At 36.6% G+C, this 21,965-nt stretch overlaps 1 protein-coding gene and 1 long non-coding RNA gene across 6 annotated transcripts in view; one reads left to right on the top strand and one right to left on the bottom strand.

Annotated features, from left to right (window-relative positions):
* Positions 1-21,965, bottom strand: part of LOC148673190 (uncharacterized) — a 330,310-nt gene that overhangs the window by 186,633 nt on the left and 121,712 nt on the right. The gene's annotated exons all lie outside the window — the stretch shown is intronic.
* pdzd2 (PDZ domain containing 2) overlaps positions 1-21,965 on the top strand; it is a 176,449-nt gene that overhangs the window by 55,039 nt on the left and 99,445 nt on the right. The gene's annotated exons all lie outside the window — the stretch shown is intronic.

The raw sequence follows: 21,965 nt of genomic DNA, 5'->3' as shown, positions 1-21,965 counted from the left end.
GTGCTTTAAAATCTATGCAATCTTATGTGATGATTTAAAACATTCTAAATGTTCCATGAAACAGTAAACTATGCCATTAACTGTTGTCTTGTAGAACTTGGTCTAAACGGTGTCAAGTTTGTGCCTTGATAAACGTTTCTCCTGTTGGTACATTATTCTGTTGGTTTTAATTTGTTTTATATATATAAAAATCAATCTACTATTAGGAAATAACATCTAAAAGGAAAAACTGGCAGTATACTTTATGCTTCTTGCTTGTTTACTTTTGTTACAGTTACTTAACTAATTTCTAATGAATCTCATTGACTGGATATCCTGGTTTGTACATTTTTTTCTAGTTTAAAGCTGAATAGTCCTATAATAGTGAAAGTGTTGTACACGATAATTTACTATACAGCTTCAGTTTTCAGAAGAGGTGACTCACCATTTAAGTTGTTGTTAATATCAAATCCTTAAATGCCTGAGTTTGAAATATCCAATGTATTGCAATTTTTGGTTGAAATATCCATATTTATCTTCTACCAGTTTACAAAATGCAGGTATTAATTTAAATGTGAAAATAAGAAAAATACTTGATTCTTGTTTCCACAATGTGAGCTCTGTGTAACAACTTTGAAACTGCTAATATTTCTGCTCCAGTTATCACTAGACCAGTACATGCACTAAAGACTGTATCCTGAATAAAATATTTAGACTATACATGATGGGGGAGAATTGTGAGACAGACTCGTGGAGTCGTGGAAAAAAACTAGTTCCTAAGGGTAGTTCCTTTTTCATTTTCACAAGCTTAGGAAAATTTGAAATTTGAGTTCAGTTTCTTTTGGTGTAGACTTGCAATTTTTAAATATTTGAATTTAGTTAATTTCTCTTGGAAGTATTCAGAAGTTGTTTAAGACTCACTGGGGATTTTGGAATTCAGGTTCACAGCACAGACAAAAGCACAGAGGAATGAATTCGCAGAGACTTGTACCTGCTGCCCAGGATTGATGGTAAATGTACGAGGGCCACATCTCTGAGTAATTGGTCTTTCTTGATCTCAGGTGTGGACACTAGTAGGTTGGACTTGCACCGACAGTTCACACCAAAACCACTTTGTTTCTAGGTCCAGGAATGTGGCCATTTAGAATAATGCTCCTAACACCTATGAGAGACTCAAAGAGAGGGGCATGAGCTCTGTGTACCTGCCTACAGGTATAGTGTCCAGATAACTAGGTCGTGCTCACAGCCAAATTTGAGCATCTTCTGACCAGCCTTGACTTCCTCTGCTGGGTAGTTGACTTCTGTAAACCTGAAGGAAAGAAGGCTCCTGTTTTGAGACTCTCCAGTAGTACAGTTTCACCACAGAGGACAGGGCTGGGTGCAAGCCCTCTTGAATCAGCCCTGCCCTGAAGAGGAGTGCAGTCAATGTGACCGAGAGATTGCCACCAAGAGGCCATGAAGACCATTGCAGTCCCAACCATTGCTATGCCAGTCATAGCCCTGGAAACCATTGCTATGCCAGTCATAGCCCTGGACTGTAGGGTAGTCCTCCGCTATGCTGGTGCATCTCCAAGCTGAGAACCCTGCTAATGGCTAGGCAGCTTGTACCTGGTGTTCTGCTCCTGTGGAATTAAAGGACTGGTGGCACTCAATGACTCGCTAAACATGAATTTTTGGCACACAGCTGTGCACCTCTGGTGACTCTAGTGCTTATAGTGCTTGGCTATCTATGTGGCTTGAACCAGCAAATGACACTGTGAGGACTTGCAGCAGTGTTTGGAAAGCCCCTATCTCTTTTTCTGAGCATGCAACAGAGGTCACATCTGTTGCATGCAGGTTAAGGAGAAAAGACATTGAAACCATTTCATTTGGGTCTTGACTATGACATTGGGCAAGTGTGTCTGTGTTGACTGCCCCATCCACGAAAAAATGCAGGCCTAGGTCACTGCCCATCACCAACTATACTTTTGTGGTGCAGCAGTCACCAGTTTTGATTGCTGTGTAGGAAATCAATAATTCACGATACAGGCACCCCAGGACTGGGTGATTTATGTGGGAGATACTGCAGAAGTAGAAAAAATCTTGTGGGAGCTTTTTGAAAGCAATTAAGGATGTCCGTACACTGCCTACTGTCTCCCCCAGAGTGGTCACCCAATGGTCTTTATTACATTACTCACCTTAGGAGGGTTTTAAATAGAGGTACTGTTGCCAGGCTTGGGAAGCCTGTGCCATTACTATCAGGGGTACACATTCTCTCTGTAACCTGCCAATTGGTGCTGTTGTTCATTTTTTTATTTTCTCTGTTCAGTATAGTGTGTAACTGCACTTAAATTACACACTTAAAGTAGCACATGGTCTGTCCTCAGTATTAACTTACCATGTTACCAGTTACAACATTACCGTGTAAGTCACTAATCTACATAATTCGTATAAAGAATATCTCCAATGGTTTTCTATAAAAATGTAATGATAAAGCCTTAAAGCCTAAATAAATACATTTTAAAACATATATATGCAATAACTAACAGATGATATTATGGGTGTCTCCATAGAAATGTAGCATATATTGACTCTTTTATCCATTGTTCTCACAGTTTTGTTGCACATGATTAACTAGAGAAGAAAAAACAGGGACTGTTTCAAGTCTGAGATGGGTTATCTATTGTAGATTTTTGTACTGACATGGAATACATTAAATAATTCTAATGATGCATTTTTTCCTTATATAATACATCACAGAAAAGAGTTTCTGTAACCTTGTTTTTTTTTGCAGCCAGCCTAAACCAAGAATATAACAAATACAGCTCCTTTTTTTTTTAAAGGTGGAAATGTTTCTCCAGTGTCTCTGCATGATAAAATAAAATTACTTCTCCCAGCTCTGTTCATTAGGTGAAGGCAGCATCTTCCTCTGCTTCTTCTTCAGAGAAGGAGTTTCACTCCTCAAAACACACCTGTGTAGAATGGCTGAGATGCAAAGAACCATCTTTTATATTCTAATGATAATTCTTAGAAATTAAATAGGAGAGTAAGAATAAGTTAAATACTGTATTTATTTTTATAAAAATCTAAAAACTCTCAATAGCAAATGTAGCAGGCATACTGTATGTTTTACAGTGTGATATTTTATTGCACTTTCTCATCAGAATATTTTCTCCCTACTGTCACTGCTTCATGTAATCTAGGCACTCTGCCACACAGGTAGGCATATATTAACATCTGTTTTTATCCATCATTCCTAATTCTCTCTCAAAGCCTATTTACTGCATCCTGAACACCTTTTTCTTCATACTTTCATCAGTGTCACCCACCTTTCCTTTCTTGAGTTCTAGTGTACAGCTGGTTCTAGCCTGTATGTATATATGTAAGGTTGCATACAGTAGTTTATTTAGCTCTTGCAATTGAGGTTTTTGATATTATTTAATAGTTAATTAAAAATATATACCTTTAGTTCACATCAGAGAAGCTTGACACTGCATACTATTTACAGTATCGGTGTGTTGTAATGTGGGGTATAATCTGAGACTTGGATGGAGTCATCTAAGTGCTCATCAGATGCATTCAGAACACCTAGAATTCAAATTCAGAGATTTGAATGCAGATTCACACAATAATGTTGAGCCAAACAGGAAAGCTACATTAATTTTTTTGTACCTCCTCTGCATCCACAAGACTTCGGAAATTTGCAGCAGATTGATGTTTTAGTGTGCTGCAAAAGACCGCCATAATTTTTCAAAATAAATTGAAGCTTTGGTATTATTTGGCTTATGCACAGCTTGAACGTTTCTAATGACAGTTATCATTACATGATCAAACCCTCTTACTTCGGCCTGCTTATGAATAATACAATGATAGTTTAAAAAATGAGTTTTTAGGTATCAATACCTTTGGCTGATCATTTCAGAGGCACCAGTGTCAGAAATCCCTCTTTGATGGTGAAGTCAAACAAACACTGCCATCTGAGCAATATCACTGGAGTCCACTGATTACAACTCGAAATTGAGAAACATTGGCAGGTACCTATATGGTGCTCCACCTGCTTCTTTGTTTTAACCGATAGAGCATGAACTGTTTCGGTTGTGGCGATTCCTCCCATAGAAAAAATTCCCGTACCTGCATGTCCGAAAAAGAAGCCATGATTTTGGGACTGTTTTCTTTAATAAATATTTAGCCATCTCAGTCACGTTTCCCTGAACAATTTCACTGTAAATGACTTCTTGTTCTTTATTTAATAATGAGCCACTTCAAATGATTCTTTGTTTGCCACATGGTTATTCTTGTTGGTTTATGTTGTTGTCTTTGCAATCCAGTGTTTTGTTTTTGTTTTAAGACCACAGACAGCTTCTAGTGGGGAAATCCCATTAGAAGTTCTAGGACTGTAATGAAGTGTCTCTCCACATTGCATCTTTTCCCTACGGCAATGCTTACACTGCAGATAAAACACACACTCGTGTGATTTGTAAACAAAAAAAATGACATCCTGTTATTTGAGAATAAAAATAAACTGTTTACAGATGGAAATAGTAAGTCTTTTTCTTTTTCTTTGATGGACCTGCCTCACTGTTCATGATGGTTTAAATTTTAACAGATCAGCTTGTTTATCATTTTGAACGTCTTACAATATACTGTAGCTAAAATTTTACCTTTGTTTAATATTTGCCGAAATGTAATCGGCAGATATTTAGTTTAGCTATTTATCAAACACTTTTGGATAATCAGGGGTGGAATAATGTCGAACGAATGGAAGAACGTTTATTGAAAAATGAGTGAGATTGTGGGGGAAATATTACAATTTTTTTCAGAATCACCATCTTGTCTCCACATACCACCTAACTGAAAACAGCTTGCAAATTGTAGCTTTGCCTGCATTGTGAAATCTACCTTCCTCGCAGTAAAGTCTAACACATAACCCTTGATCATTTTTAAGTTAGAAAAGCTTAATTCTCCTGAAGACACTGTGACTGGTATCGTTGCACATTTCTGTCTATTATTGCTGTGTTTGAGAAGGAATCGTTTAGTTTTTAACAGATTTTATAAATGGAGTAGCTTGATGTGCACTCTTGGTTCATTCTGGGATGAATTCAAATCATTCTGCTTCAAATCATTTTTTGGATGAATCTACTCATCTCATTTTTCTTTGAATGCAAGTTCAATTTCAGGTCCTATTTCTGTTAGTGGTTTGTGCAGAGGAAAAACCAGTGTCCCCATATTTCTGGAGAGAGCATGTATGCCCATTCCTTATATTCCAGTGTAACAGCAACTTTGCCATTCTGCATATTCTGCACAGTGTGACTGTGAAGTATTAAAATATTAATTTCCCAAATACTTTCTTACTATAGTGGAATTAAATAACATAATTTGCAAAGAGTGAGTGCAATATCTACTGTATCAGGAAATAGGGCAGTTACCCCAGTTTAACCCCCCTTGAACACCACTTCATATGGGAACCACTGAGGTTGCTACTGTATAGGTCAGCTTATGTTGACAGTACTTTCATTTTCTAGAGAAAGTGGGGACTCTGTAAAAGAATGGTGAGATATGTACTGTAATTCAAAGTGTATAATTGAGTTGGAAATTGAAGGTTATGGATAAGTTGTACAATACCCTACAAGGCAGATATGGTGGTGCAAGGGTTAGCATTGTTGTCTTACAGCACTGGAGCCCTCGGTTCAGTTCCAGTCCTGGGGTGCAATCTGTGTTTATACATACAGTCTTTGTATGTTCTCCCCATGATTGTGTGGGTACAAAGACGTAATGTTGGATAAATTAGCTTCTGGGAAAATTGGTCACGGAGTAAGTGTATGTGTTTGTGCCCTGAGATGCACTGGTGTCCTGTCTAAGGTGCTAGATAACCCATCTCAGACTTGAATAAAGTGGACAGAAAGTGTATGTATGTATGGGATATTTTACTAATACCTTATCTGGAATATTGTGTACGGTTACCAAGATACAAAAAAATCTTGCTGCTCTGGAATAGGTCTACAGTAGATACATTCTTGTGCTCAAAGGAATATCCTGCACTGATAGGCTAACAAAACTGAATCTCTTTATTTTTGGACAAACAGTTCTCAAAATCAAAGTTAAGGGACCTTACCCATGGTGATGCATACTACTACTGAATGTTTTCCAAGTATTACCTCTTTTTAAACCCTAGGGAAACAGAATAACTTCAAAGTCCTCTTTATTGCTCTGGAGGTTTCCATTGTACCACCAAAGAGCAAAATGTTATTTTAGATTTTCTATGCTGAATTTTGTTTAAAGGATAAAAGCCTCTTGTTTTCTAGGATTCAGCTATTTCTGACACATGTGAGATTGCCCTGTGTAATGCTATTTTTAAAGTGAAACACATTACCCAATCTGTAACTTTTTCTGTGGAATATTGAGATTTTTTGTTTCTGTTACATCAGGGTTATAAATAAATCTGGAGGGCACTGTATCTCTGGTATACTTTGTGCATGAAAAAACCTCTAAGGCAGTTCAGCAGCAAAGATCACAGCCATATAGCTTTCCAGTTTGTGACAACTTTCAGCAGAGATGGAGTATAGAAACTAGGTGGGACAAAAATGAGTCACAGAAAAAAATGAGTCAGAGAAGAGCTGAATTGAAAAAAATAATAATTTACTTGTTGACATACTCATTCTTAGGGATGCGCTTAGAAAAATCAGGTTGAAATGATTAGAACCGGAACAACCAGATCTAAGCTTGTCAAAGACAAAATGAAGGGGTTATGTGGTAGTCCCTCAATAAATCTCCTATTCAGTTTTCCCTTCCTGTTGTTTTTGGGAGATATTGCCTGGAAGAAATACTGGAATATGTGACTTTACAAATAAAACTTTGTACAATGCTGTATTTTGTATGATAACATTTTATAAAACAAAAGCAAATGTGTTTACTCAGTGTTAAAGTTTGTACTCCACCCCTTCCACCTATCCCAGTGCTAAACATCCAGTGGATAAGATTACTGGAATTACCTGTACTTGCTGGTTAGGGGGGCTGGAACAAGATGAGGATTGAAAATAAGGGCCTTTGAAAAGGAGGAAGACGTGGCAGCTGTAATATGAGTGTCATCTTTAGATTGAGAAAGTGGGATGAGAGGCCAGGTGGGGAGCACAGAGCAGGAGCCAGGCAGACGACCTTCTAGAGTAAGGGTTGCCACTGGGCCTGAAGCTGTGGGCCATCAGGAAGAGTGTGTGTGTGTGGGTGGAGGTGGAGGTGGGGGTGGGGACACCAGGTGGTGTGACGCTATGAGTAGGAATAGAGAGCAAAATAAAACGGGGAGTTAAAAAAGGAGACATTATGGGGCCAATATTGTGCTATTGTCAGTATCAGCAAGGGAAACCTCAACCTGACATGCTTTGGTGAGTGGGCATGTGTGAGTTTTGGGAATGTCTCCCATTCCCATTCCTTTTGTTTAAAACTCAATTACCCATACAGTATGTAAAGGAATGGGTTCCTCTCTTTACCTAGCATCATGTTTTATTTCTGGAATTGTCTTCTGTATGTTATGCTGTGGATTGTGTACCTGCTTTTGGTTCATGTCCTGTGATTTTATTATGCATTGCAAGAGTAGATCTGATTCACCTGCTTACAGGACCATGTGAGGTAATGAAATGCACATCTCAGTGTTCAGAAAACATTATGTACAGTTTGTGATGGTATGGATGACATGTTTCATCATAAATTCTCCCTGTGCATTCCACTCCATTAACAATTTATGGCTTCATAAATTGTATTAAAATTTTGGGTGTGTTTAGTTTTAATTTGCTTAATCTTACCTAAGTGATATTTATATTTCTACAGACCTAGGCGGTATGAATAAAAATTATGATTCAGCGTCATGTTGGAATGTGTTAGACTAGGAGTGTGAAAATGTGGACTGTGAACAGAAATAAAACCTTTTTTTTAACATTGTATACAGTAAGTTGGTGGTATAAGTTCACAGCAGTGTGAGGGAGATAGCAGGTGCTGTCTAAACAGTTGAGCTGTGGGAGGATACTGAAAGATGGTTGGAAACTGAACAGTTTTGATGTTGATGGACTGCAGTGGTACAGTGGTTAGTGCTGCTGCCTCACAATGCTTGGGGCCTGGGTTCAGTTCCATGCCTGGTTTGCTACTGGATGTGTGTATCTTCTCCCTGTGTTCATGTGGGATTCCTTTGGGGTCTCCAGTTAAAAAGTCCAAAGATATGTGGTAGGTGAATTGGCTTCTGGAACATTTAGCCCCGGTTTAAGTATTTTGTGGCTGTGTGTCTATCCTGCAATAGACTGGTGTCCCATCATGGGTCTACCCTGCCTTATGCCCATTGATTCTAGCTCTCCTGCGTCCCTGAATTCGAAGAAGTGTTTAGAAAAGGACAGATGGGAGATTCTTCCTGCTATTGCAGGGCAGGGATAAGAATGAATAGCCCCCAGAGGTGTGAGAACAAAGCAGAAACAGCCATCTTGTGGACAAAAAGGAGCAAAGAAGTCAAAGAGGTTGGGAGAGGTTTAGAAGAGAGTGTGGTGATAGACTGGGACAGAGTGGTTAAGAGGATGGGCAAAACCAGCCATTTTGAAATTAATGCTATATATGAGTCAGAGTGGTTTCTCTGTGGCTAAGGATCTGCGCCTGAGGCTGGAAGGTTGCCAGTTCAAATCTCGCGGCCGGCAGAGGAATCCTACACCATTGGGCTCCTGAGCAAGGCCCTTAACCCCAGCTGCTCCAGGGGTGCTGTACAATGGCTGACCCTGCACTGTGACCCCAAGCTTCTCTCCCTGTCTGTGTGCCTCATGGAGAGCAAGCTGGGGTATCCGAAACAGATTAATTCCTAACACAAGAAATTGTATATGGCTAATAAAATGATCTTATATGGAGCCTACTTAGGGGTCAGAGTAATGGCATGAGAGAAATGAGGTGGAGAAGAGCGAAGCAGAATTCTGAAGGAGCTGGGGTGGGTGAATAGTGCTAGACAGGATGACATCTAGGATTTGCTAAAGTCCGTTGTATTGACAATTTAGTGAGGAAGGGGGTGTGTGTGACAATTACTGGCACACACATCACCACAGTCTCAGCCCTACCAGGGTGTCACCTTATTTATGCATTTTTTCTTTTAGTTTCAAGTGGTCTGTCCTTTGTATAATATGATGCATGGATGGTCACTGCAGGTTTGCTGTGTCTGCAGTGTTTCATGCTGGTTCAGAATTTAGCTATTAAGAATGAGTTAATCATAATACAATAAGTTTAACAACTTTTCCTAGAACTTTAAAGAGGCATATAAAACTGGAATTGTTGCCCTCCAGTATCAGCACTGGACACTCCTTACCTAAAGACTTATACCAACAGCAAATTTGTATGCGCTTAAATTTGACTTATTGTTATTTGCATCCCTGATGCATATATAATAAAGATATTAAGAATGAAACATCAAACAGACTTATTTTCTTCTTGACTTTAAATTTTAACATGAAATTCAGAGCCCGGTCGCTTCTTGCTGACGTGTGGCATATGCCATTGATTTCTATCATTCCATGTCTAGCATGGTTTGATTTTCCTCAAGTCGGCTCCAATAAATAACCCTAGAGTGACTGAGAAAATGATCATTCCCGACAAACCCCACAGTAGCAGCAAGCCTTTCTCTTTTATTATCAAGAAGGCTGTGCTGAGTGAACATTTTTTTTTCTCCTTTTCAAAGCTCAGATTATTGGCTTACTTATCTTTGTGTCCTGCAAGCCAGTTGCTGTACCATGAGACAAGCAAAGGCACTTTCGTTTGCTTTATAGTGATTGGAGTTGGTTCTTGGGAATCAGATGTAAAGAACTGAAAATAGACTTAAATGGATTTCCTTTGCATTGTGCTGCTTCTAAGATAAGATTTTTTGCAGTGATTCCAGGCTTCTGCCAAATTTTATGATTATAAGAGTTGAAAAAAGACGTTGAGAGCAGTAAGAGATATCCTTGTCATTTAGGTTTCTTATTTTTTGTGATGTTTGTACTCCCTGCTACACTATACCGTTGGTCTCTTTGCCCTGGAATGTATCTGGTTGCTCTTCTTTGGACTGATTCTAGGACAACAATAAATTATCTCTAATGTGCTGACTTAAATTGTACATAATATTTTAAATGAAGAGTTACTAGTGTGTTATACAATTTTATCATAATATCTGTTGATTTAAATTCTACACTTTTAACTGTACTCTCTGACATTTTGTTTACCCACATTCAGGTGATGTGTCAATATAAACAATATGAAGTATTTTTCATGAGTAACTTGTCTTTCCTGTTATGTATTTCTAGATTGTTTTTGCAACCTGCAGGTAAAACCTTTTATTTGTGTACATTAAATGTCATTTACCAGGTGGTTGTCCAGTCTAGAATATGATCTAAAACGTTTGGAATTTCAGATTCAAGATTGCTCCTTTTACAGTGTTTGTTAATCTGCCTAAATTTGGCATAATCTACAAACATGACTAAGTTACCTTCAGAACAGTTCATTAATGCAACAGCAGCCATGGTGAGCCAGTACACTCACTACACATAAGCTATCAGTGGGGATGAAGCCCCATCAGCTATCAGTGATGAAGCCAGGGGGATTATTAGGAGGCCATAATTGGTAAAGGCCAATGGAAAATTTGGCCAGGACGCCGGGGTTACACCCCTACTCTTTTCAAGAAATGCCCTGGGATTTTTAATGGCCACAGAGAGTCAGGACCTCGGTTTTCCATCTCCTCCGAAGGATGGTGCCTTTTTACAGTATAGCGTCCCCGTTACTATACTGGGGCATTAGGACCCACACAGACCGCAGAGAGAACGTCCCCTACTGCCCCTACTAACACCAGCAGCAACCTTTTTTTTCCCCAGGAGGTCTCCATCCTGGTTCTGGCCAGGTTCACACCTGCTTAGCCTTAGTGGGTTGTGAGTTGCAGGGTGATATGGCTGCTGGCTATTTATTGCTATTTATTAACTAATTCTTTATCAAAATGCTATTTTCCCTCAATACCTGCCTCCTGTAGTCTCAGAATTAATATTTTATGTTGAACTTTATCAAGAAACGTCTAAAAATTGAAATAGATCTTATGGTTTTTGCATATCCATTACTTCTGTGGCTTGTTCAAGGAACTCTTTAACAAATTGGCTTGGCAAGATCTACCTTTTTACGATATGCTTGCTGGCCTTTCTCTAGTATCTGATTTCCATACAGGTGATCCTCTAGTTTAGTTCTACATGTACTGTAGATAGCAAGCACAATCTAATGATAAAATTCAACACAGCTGGAAAACTGCATAATACAAAACAAAGAAGCAGCTCTTAATGAAAGCGTTTGAAGTTCTTCCAAACTGCATACAAATGAATCTGTTATTGTTGTGCATATGCACATGCTAAATATTTTTCTTAAAAAGAAACATTGCATTTAAATGCCAAATTGGTTATGATTTGCTATTTCTGTTCTACTATGAAAAATGCTGATGTATCTGGAGTAAATGTGAAAGTTTCAGTCTCAATAAAATCATATCTGCTTTAAAAAAATGCAGGAAAAACAAATGGTTGAAAAGGTTGAAGAAATTTTTAAAGGAATGCTATTGAATTGTCAGAAGCTAAGGAGCATCATTAAAGACAACTGTTGACTTTTGTGATTAACTGTAGCGAACTACTGATGAGTGAACTTCAGACTGTAGTCAATAGGCAGGAGACATTTCCTTAGACTGAAATCAATGCATGTATAAATAATACACAGCATGTTATATCTGTTAGTGAATAACTGCCATGGTGATTAAATTGGGTTATGACTGCCTGGCTTTTCTAATAAATAAAATTTCTTATCTTCACATTTACCTGAATTGATTACCTAAATTGCCTGGAGAGCAGTTTTGGAAGTGTCAAAGAATAATATGGATGGGGAAAAAAAAAATATGACAACTTGTACCACCATTTGCATTCCCCTCAATTTCCTTATTACTGTAATTGGTCTAGAGATATTCACCATCTGTCCCCATGGCAAGAATGCACTCACTCTGCACAATCTTACAGTGCAGTTTAGTGTTTTTCCTGAATCATTCCAGATTGTATTATATGCAACATGCAACTGTTTTATGTTATTTGTGCCCAGAATCCAAAAATAATGACAGTGGAATTAAGTAGGTGATTTGTTAGTTCTCATTTCCTTGACAAGACGTTGCATTTCTAGTTATTGAGGGCTAGCAATGTTCAAGGATCAGAGCCTTGTAAACCAATGAAATCTTCTGCATATGTGTAGTTGGCCTTGTGTATGTAAGTTTTTCTTTAATTATAAGTGACTTCTTATTTCATTCACATGTCAGCCACTGTGCTCTTGGCTGAGATATGGATAATGGATGCTGTAATTGTTTTTTGCTTTGATTTCTTAAGATTGATAAAAAACGTTAACACAGACCTAATGAGACTGAACATTTGACAGTTCAAAAATTAAATTTAATGAAGTACTTAGTCTTGCATGTTTATAGAGCTGTTAAAAGCAGTTTAACTTTGAGCTTTGCAGAGCTATGAATGGACATGCTCTCTTGCTAGTGCCTGGAAACATTGAGACTGAAAGAGTCTAATCACTTTTAAACCCAGATAGAGTAATTGAAACAGTGTGTTAGCTGGCAGTATTTAATATTCCATCTGGTCTATAAACTGATTTTTCTTCCAAAGGCAAAGCATAGCAGAGACGGGTAGAGAAAGAGGGATTCTGGTTTTAAATAAATAGGAAAATTGGTGTTGTCTGGAAGTGAAGTATGAAGCTGTCTGGTTCTCCATTCAAGTAATTAAACTGAATTTTAAGGGTATATGGGGGTGACTTTTCCCGTTCAGTATTTTCATTTTAATTTGCACGTTTGAATTAGGTTTTTGCATGTTTTTTTTCTATTTGGAATGTGTTATTCCGAATCATCACACTGATGACGCCTGAGATGTGAGGCCAGTGAATGCCATCAGTTTTTCTTCCGTAGGTATTTCTACTGTTAGTTCAAAATAAATCAGTTATACCCATAAACATATCTCAGATTTCCTAATGAAACTTATTTTTATAAGCTAGCACAGATCACAATTTTATTACTCATTGCATGTGTTGCTCTTATACATATACACCTCTGAGAGATTTTAGCTTTACCCCTCATTGAGCATCCGAGATGTCATAACTCACATGTCCTTCTTTGTACTTCTTTTGACTTTCACTTTAATATTGATTTATTGATTTTTACATAGGTCTCCAATTGACTCAATCGAGAGATGTCTTGCAAAGGGCATAAAGAAAATAAAAGCAGATCTAAGTAATGATTTTTTTGTTTTTAATTAGGCTGATAGCTGTACAATGTATAAAACCTAATGGATCTTTGTTTTGAAGTTAGTTGAGGTTGCATATAGGAATCTTTATGTTCAAGATAGCTCTTGCCCTGGACTTGATAGATGGTGAAAGATACTTTAAACAGTACAACAACCAGGCTGCTGAATTTAAATCCTGGGACAGTTAACTTCATCAGTACATAATTTGATTTATTTTTATAACTACATAAGGAGCAACCTAAGGAACTGGTAAAGTACTTACAGAAGTCTACTTCCTACTTAGTTATATAAGACTTGATACAGAAATGTGTAGCAATCTGCTCACTAAAAGAAAGTCTTAGTGACAGAATGAATAAAATGACATAATTGAGCTATGCGTCTTGAAAAGGTAATGAGCGTAGGGACATCTCTCAGATTCTTAAAAAATAGTCATTGGCACTGTACATTTACGCAACTTCTGCACTTTTGTATGCCTTTCAAATTCAAATCAACAGTTCACTTTAAGCAGTTTAACAAGAGTCAGAGCTTGATTGCAAGAGATTTACATTTAAAAGAAGGGAGTTCCTATTCATCAAAATTAAAAGACGTGTTAAATAGTAAGATCGTGACAAAGTGAGAGTTGTGTACTGTATTCTCTGAGTTCTGTTGGATAAAATCGTTAACAACCTATTTTGGAACTACGCTCTCCCAGCGTTATTCCACTGCCCAGGAAAAAAAAAGAGCCTTTTGAAAATGTAATGTTTAAATCTTCAATTAAATAGCCGTGCAAAGCAAAACAGAACAGCATGCACATCTATTTCCTTGCAACCTTTTGTGAATTGCTGTTTGCAAACCCAATATACTGTACTGCTTCCTAGGAATACTTACAAACCAGAGGAGGCTGTCAAAGTTATTATTTTTTATTTTTACTGAGTTGGTTTACCTAACTTTCTTATTCAGAAATGCTACTCCAAAAGCTGAAGTGACCGAGCTTCCTGCAATTCTAAAAGAGTTCAGCCATATTCATATCTGTAATGCTAATAAGGATAGTAAATGATGCCCCTAAATGTTCTTAGATTATCTTAGATTTTTGTTTTTTTCATTGCACCGCATTGCTTTTGCTTTGAATTGGCTTATCAGGTTGCTTGATATTTATATCAATTTATTTTGGGAACACTGTTAACAGTGTCTGTTTCTTTAATATGTTACTTCTGTTCACTTTCTTGTATGTATCAGGAAACATCTTCAAAGTTCACGGGATATTACTGTATATTATATAAGGTCAATTTTCTAAACTTTATGCATTGCTTTTTTTATTCATATGAAATAATTTCAAGTGGGGCTACAATCATTTACTTTATTGTCGGGGAGAAAAAGAACTTCCAACGAATGCTGCAATGAATTCACAAACTGTCAACGGAAAAATTGAAATATTTTATGTTGCAATTGAATTTATACTGTATTGAACACACATGAAATTAGTTAAAGCACCACGATGAATTGACATTTATCAACAGGTATGATCATCAGGGGGTACTAGCATTAGTACCCACTACTAAGCAATACAACCTGTACGTCTGCAATGCATGCTTGTTACTGCCCCATTATGCTCTTGGGAGCCTGTACAGGCGGGCACTGTTCACCAGTCTCTGGGCCCTAGATGGTTCACATTGGCCTAGCTCATCCCCCATACATTCAATGACAAAATTGTCAAATTTCTCATCTTGTAAGAAGCTGAAAATTCACACCAGAGCTACACACTGTGTATGTCCATAGATAAATGTGCTGTTATGTTTTTGCTGTGGTTCTGGTACACATTAATCATCATACTGCACTTAAATTGTACTAATGGCTGCTGTTAACCCAACTGCCACACTTTATGATATTAAGGAAAACGTTCCTTTCATTTGAAAATGTAGTAACAGGACAAGGTCTTTGGGTGAACATCACCCACCTAAGGAAAAATAAATATTATTCCCTTTCCAGAGAACTAGTTTGTACAGCCTCTTAACCACATCACTAGGTCATGTTTTATGTTTTCCATAGTGTAAACTGCTCCAAACTGCTTTATCAAATACAGGGTCGTGGGGGAGCTGGAGCCTATCCCGGCAAGAAATGGGTGCAAAGCAGGATTCACCCTGGACAGGATGCCAGTCCATCTCAGATCACACACAGACACAAACATGCACACACTCACAGCAGGGCCAGTTTCCCCAGAAGCCAATTAATCCAGGATTTTGGATTGTGGAAGGAAATCAAATCATCCAGAGGAAACCCACATCAACTCGGGGAGAACATACAAACACATCTCCAATCAATATTAAATAGTTATTTACATGTAAGTCTTTATATCATTTGTTGTTTACTAGCATTCTGATCCTTGGTCTTAGTGATTTTTATACACAGCTGTCCTAACAGTTGTGCTGTAGTACTAATCTGCTGTTTTCACTGACCTGCATCTGATGCAAAGCCCAGTCTCCCGTCAATAACAAAGATTGATGATAATTGTAAAGTAAGGCTAATTGTGTACGTCTGGTATAGGTTCAACACATTTATAGAATCATAATTTCTAATATGCTAAACGATTTCCTTTCAGTTAGATTAAATTTAGTAAATTCAAACTTATTAGTTTATTAGCCACTTTTTGAAGAATGTGCAGAAACCCAACCAGTGTGACAAATGTGATTACCTCATTTCTACACATACTACTGACAGAGCCAAACTGATGTAAAATGGTTTCCCGCAAGAATTTTGTGGTATTTAACATTTTGCTTGAAGGTGACTATGTCTTATTTAAAGCGTTCCCTAATGATTTTAGATAAGTCAACCTGTTGTAGCATGTACAGACTCAAATTCCGTTTTCAAGGACATGTTTTTTCACCCTCAAGTATTTTTTTCTCAGCTCTCCTAAATTTTATTCACATTATGTATTCCGTATTTCATTTGCCTGAAGTCATACAGTTTACTGGTTAATGACTTCACACCATTCCATCATTAAAGTCCCTTTGAAATCTGAACTAAAGCTTTTGGTTACTTTAGAAGAAACTCTTCACCGAAGACTCTCCCTGAGGCTTGAGTCATAATGCACTTTTGATTCAACTTAAAAATAAGTTTCAACTGAATTTTACTCTAAAAGACTATACATGAGAAGAGGTCATTAGTGTTTTAATTTGATGCTTTGATATTAAAGACATTTCACCCCATCCCACCCCATAAAACAATAGTGGATACTTAGTCCTACTGTTAGTGTGGTAACTGGTAACTGGTCATAAGCAGGAAATGCCTTTCCTTCTGTAGGAAGTTGTTGTTTAGAATTTTGCTATATTAATTTGACACACCATTTGTGGGTTGTCTTGGTAATGAAGATGTTTTATCAGTGGGAACTTATGTAGTCTAATTATTTGGAAGCTAGTTTCAGAAAATAGTCAGTGGAATGCCTCAGATTGTTGAACGTATGCTTTTAATGACATTACAATGTGCATCAACCAACCATCTGCAGTGCTTTTTAAACATTTGCATTTTTGTGTTCATATTATGCTTTGGGATTCTGTTTGAAAACATTTTGCATTTCCCCTTTTTAGCTGCAATGCATAATTTATTTTAAGCTCATACAGTAACATTATTTACTGGTTTGCTATCAGAATGTTTCTCCTCATCTTAAATAATTTGTAACCTTTAGTTTAATTTTTTTTTCTGTTTGCATGCTGCAGATACTTTACATAACAAGACGATGCTTAACTATTATTTGATATACCATACAGGGCAGGAGGGAGATTACTATAAAGCATCTGTGCCCAAAATCATAATCTAAAGATGATCTTGTATGTATACTATAAACTAGTGTTGGAGAATTGAAAAGAAATACTGTATGTCTTTCAATATAACAAAAATATTTTGTATGAAACCTTCTGTCTACCTCAAAACGTGAACTTTTGGACCAAATGGGGAGAATTTACTTTCCTTACCAACAAATTGCTAGAAGCTGCTGTGCTTGGCTATTTCACAAGACGTCTTGAGAATGTCAGTTTCCAGACAAAAAAAAAAAAATCTGCAGGCATCAAGCCATTGTTTTCTTTCTTTTGAAATCCACCACAGCCCATTTTTTTCTGGTTTAAAAAGGAGACTGAAGGTGGTGGCTCAACAGAAATAAGCAGACGCAGGAAGGTGTGTGTGTTAAAGAATCTAACAATTTGGAATGTAAACACCACCAGTATTTGGTTTGTGGAAGTGTGGCTTTTAGTGTGATAATGTTATAAAGAAACAAGTGCAATCAAAGTGATCTTGAATTTTTGTGGTATTTTGGGTGGATAGAGGCAAGTATGGAATTGTATAACATTCTTTTATCCCCAGTCCTTCTGTGTGGTTCGCACATGCAGCACACGCAGTGTTTATTTATTTATAAGTGGAGAATTAAATTCTGTATTAAATCTTAAATCTGGAATACAGGACAACAGGATAATTTGGAATCCATACAAAAGCACAAAATCCAAATGTGTATTCTGCTATACACTTTAGATTTAGGATTATAGTCTTTAGTAAGAGTGCTTAGTGCATTTTGGTCAATATTTAAATCACTGCAGTACAATTCTAACTTGCCAGATGAAAGTGCTTGACATTATCAGTGGAGTACCTCATCTGCAGGTGTATCTGTGAAATTTGGCAACTCTAAATACTGAGACTTTGAAACAGGTTTGTGGCACGGTATGCTTTAATTGCTGCCTTCATGATAATGTAACGATGCCAGCACCCATTCTTATCCAGGTTTTGACATAAGGCATTCAGGGAAAAAAAAGACTTAAAAAGCAAATCAAAAGCTGTTTCTGTTGTTTGGCTTACTGTGAACCATTAGTTTTTACAACAGTAAAATTCCTTGTCTTTATGCCAGCAATGATCTCATGCCTGTTTTGTTCTTGTTTGGTCTTTATCTGACTGTAATTTGTGTTGTGAGCTCTGTAGAGCTAAGAGTCTCCCCCCAACCCAATCAGATCCTGTCAGACCAGCAAGGCCGGGCATCTCCTAAAATGAAAATGCAAATCACTCCTGTTATCTCCCAGGAAGCCCAGTATTAATTGTCTGCATAGACAACATGATAAGGAAGGTGCAAATAAATATTTCAGTAATGAGTGTTCTTCAACTAGTTCATCTCTCTTACAAAACAGTCCCCACAATGTCTGTGCCAAAAAGTTTCAGATTGGGTTATGGTATTGGAAAGTAAACTGAAAATAGGTGTGCTGTTTTAGAAATTCAGAAGACAAACCAAATGAATGGAAGTTCACTACCCTAGAGAATTGTGAATTGGACAGGCTATGGATTCCCAAGTTTCTACTTAATAATAATATGAAAATATGCCCCACAGCTATAGGAGAAAGAGTCTATCGAAGGGAGGCCAGAGGAGGCCAAAGGCATTTTATGCAGGGAAAGTAGTAAAAAAAGAACTCAAGTTAAAAACAAAACAGAATACTGAATTTAGATTTCAGTTGTAATGATTCCTTTCTTACTCAGGTTGTCAGGGCACCCGCTAAAGGGAAGGAATAGATTGATCTTGTCTTTTCTTACAGTCAAGAGAGAATAACAAAAACTCAGCTGGAGCTGAGTCCAGGTCCCAAGTTTTTCTGAATTATTTTCCAGGTGAACCAAGCCAAATTTCAAGTCACAAAAGTCTACTATCAAGTTCACTGAAAGTTCTTGTGATTCTAGCAATTCTAGTGATTCTAGCAGTTGATACTTCTGAACATATTTTGTTTGTTTTTTTGTCCCTCTATGTAACTTGTATACAGCATTCTTTGGGTGTGTCTTTGGCTCCACAGCCGAAACGTTGTTTCATTTCTTCTCTTTTCAGCATGGAATAAACCTTTTCTAGTTCCTTTGCAGCCTACACATGCTGACGCATCTACCTACTTGAAATATATACTGTAGATATACTGTTTTGTTTTAACCACATACAGGCCTTGGCATTCACAAATTTAACATTCATGAATTAGCAGGATGGATGCATAGGAATGCTATTCATGACAGTTCTCTGCAACAAGTCCTTGCAAATATGTTCCTATTGTATTCATAAATCACTTGTTTACCAGTCTTTCTTAAAAAAACATTTTGATATAATAAGTGACAGTCACTTGATGAAAATAAAAATATATATAAATTAAGATTTTTTAGATTAAATCTAATATTATGCACGGATATTTGAAAGTTGAATATTTGAAACTGACTTAAAAAAAGACGCCACAGAAACACTATGTAGGTAACAAGATAATTGTGACGGCTATAATGAGAAGATGGCGACATTACCCTGTCTAGTTAGGAATGCATACCATTACTTAATTTACACTTAGTAAACATACGTCAGCCACACATGTACCAGAAAATTACTCTGTCATGTCAGGGGCAAGACTGGACTGAGTTGCCCCATAAGGCAGAACTATGCAGGAATGAATTAACAGCTGTCATCAAAGGATGACCAGGGCTGTTATTTGTTAATTTTTCAACAGACTTTTCAGAACAAAACAGTCCCATATAAAGTGAAATAAAAATATTACCATTATCTAGTATTGTCAAATGTACACAATGAACATTAAAACTTTTAGCTGGGTGTTCTATTTTTTTTAAACCAAGAATTTGGTAATTAGGAATTTCAAGCAGATATTCAGTACATGCCTGCTATTTCCATTTCATTATTCACAAATTTTCCAGTACTCAAAATATATACATCCTGATTGTGTTCTATTTATTTCAGGTTCCCAATATTTTTTTTATTATTTAAAAATATTTTTTCTTAGTGATATACTGTAATACTTGGATAAAAACTAGAGAGGCAGTTAGTATTCCCATTGGAATTGTAAGCAGTTTTGTCAAGCTCCAGCCTTGGATAGAAGTGGTGCTGGAAGACACTTTAATTGATACATCTTAAAACATGAAAATAAAAATATGCCCTTTAAGTATTCATGCAGGTGATATATATACTCATTTGCTTTTCTTCTCGCAGGCTTTATATCTCTATTTAAGCTTGGCAGTAGATGAATTTTGCTATTTAATTCTTTTTATGGAGTAGAGATTAACCCTGAACTGGACATATGTAAAAGGCTAATTTCCTACACTGTTTCATTGCTTTTGATCATTATTTTATGTGGTGTTTTTAAAAGTAATGTGCTATACAATACATTAAAAGCTTATATCATAAATTAAAGAAAAGCAATTTAAATTCGGGCCAGCCGGAGGAACTCTCACCTTGTAAATTTAGTAATATTTGAACATGTTCGAATCTTAAATTGTAGTACACTGTTATACACTGTGCCAAGGACAATGCCAGGAAATCCTGAATAGTACTTTGAGCTATTTCAATATGTAGTTTAAATATTTTTCTATTCCTTATGTTTGTTTGAAACAATTTCAACAACTGGGTAAATAATACATTTTGAATGTGCTATCACTTGTGCAAAGTGGGATGATTTAAATCCCCTTAGAAATTGCAAACTATTGCAATCAGTGCAATCTATTGCTTAAAATGAGTTTTAAAGTATTTGTGAGAGGCCCATTAGGAAAATGTGGTCATACTTCTAATCCAAATCCAAGGTTTATGAGTTTAAAAAAATAATAAGGTATAAATAGATTTCAAAATCCTTGAAAAAAATATAAGCAGAAAGAAAGCACTTTATAAAATAATTAACAAAAACAGGACACAAGTAAAGAAATATATGCATCCAGGTGGGTGCTGCACATTGGTGGTGGTGGTGGAGTGGAGTCCCCATTACCTGTAAAGTGCTTTGAGTGAAGTGTCCAGAAAAGCACCATATAAGTGTAGGGAGTTATGATCATAACTACAGTATGAATTATTGTTTTAGTAAAACCCCAGCACAGCTTAACAGCAATATTAGAAAGGGCAAGAATGAGAAAAAAGAAGACTTTAATATCGGCTAAATTGAAGGTTTTTCTAGTACAACACAACAAGGGCAAAAGATTAGTAAAGGATCTTCTAGTCACCTCCATCTGTATCATCAATTTCACTCTCTTACAGCTGAGTTTCTGCGATTCTGGTTAGGTGATTGTAGGCATATATAGACTATTACAAAATAAAAATTAATCGCTGTAACTGATGAGAATATCAGCATTAAATATGACAAGTATAACAGTCTGCTGTTTTATCTACATAATTTATAAAATATAATTTATTCCATTATTTCAAACATTATTGCTAAACTGTGTGAGGTATGCAAAATTCTTTTGAAGACCATTGTTGATACTGGACTTCATTCATGTGGAATTTGGCAAAACTGCTCTTACAAACACATAGATCACCACAAATGTTTAATGTTTAATTTTGCAACCCACTATATCCATTTAGCAGTGATTAAAATGTTTTTAAATGTTTTTTTATTCTTTTAATAATTTAATTGACATGACTGTACATAATTTATCAAAGACATCTACTGTATAGACAGGTGCTACGGCTTATTTCTGTTTCTGTTTCATAATATAGACATACTGTAACGCATGATGACTTTCAAAGTAAAGAGTTTATAAAAGTCCCTTTTATCATTTAGATTGTTTTCTAATCTTTAATGTTCAGGTAAAAGGACCCAATTCAGTTTGTTTCCATTTTGTATATACAGTATATTGAAATCCTAATGATAAAGAGTTACAGTATCCCAATTCGATAAAATTAAAAACACTTAACATGCAGCATGAAAAGAAAGTCTTAGGCTTCAAATTATTTCTGGGTCAAGTCTGTTTTTTGAG

Source organism: Lepisosteus platostomus, chromosome 4, assembly GCF_059453375.1.
Source record: "Lepisosteus platostomus isolate fLepPlt1 chromosome 4, fLepPlt1.hap1, whole genome shotgun sequence".
Classification (NCBI taxonomy): domain Eukaryota; kingdom Metazoa; phylum Chordata; class Actinopteri; order Semionotiformes; family Lepisosteidae; genus Lepisosteus; species Lepisosteus platostomus.
Note: the sequence above shows the minus strand (reverse complement) of the source record. Positions and strands in the feature narration are given on the sequence as shown.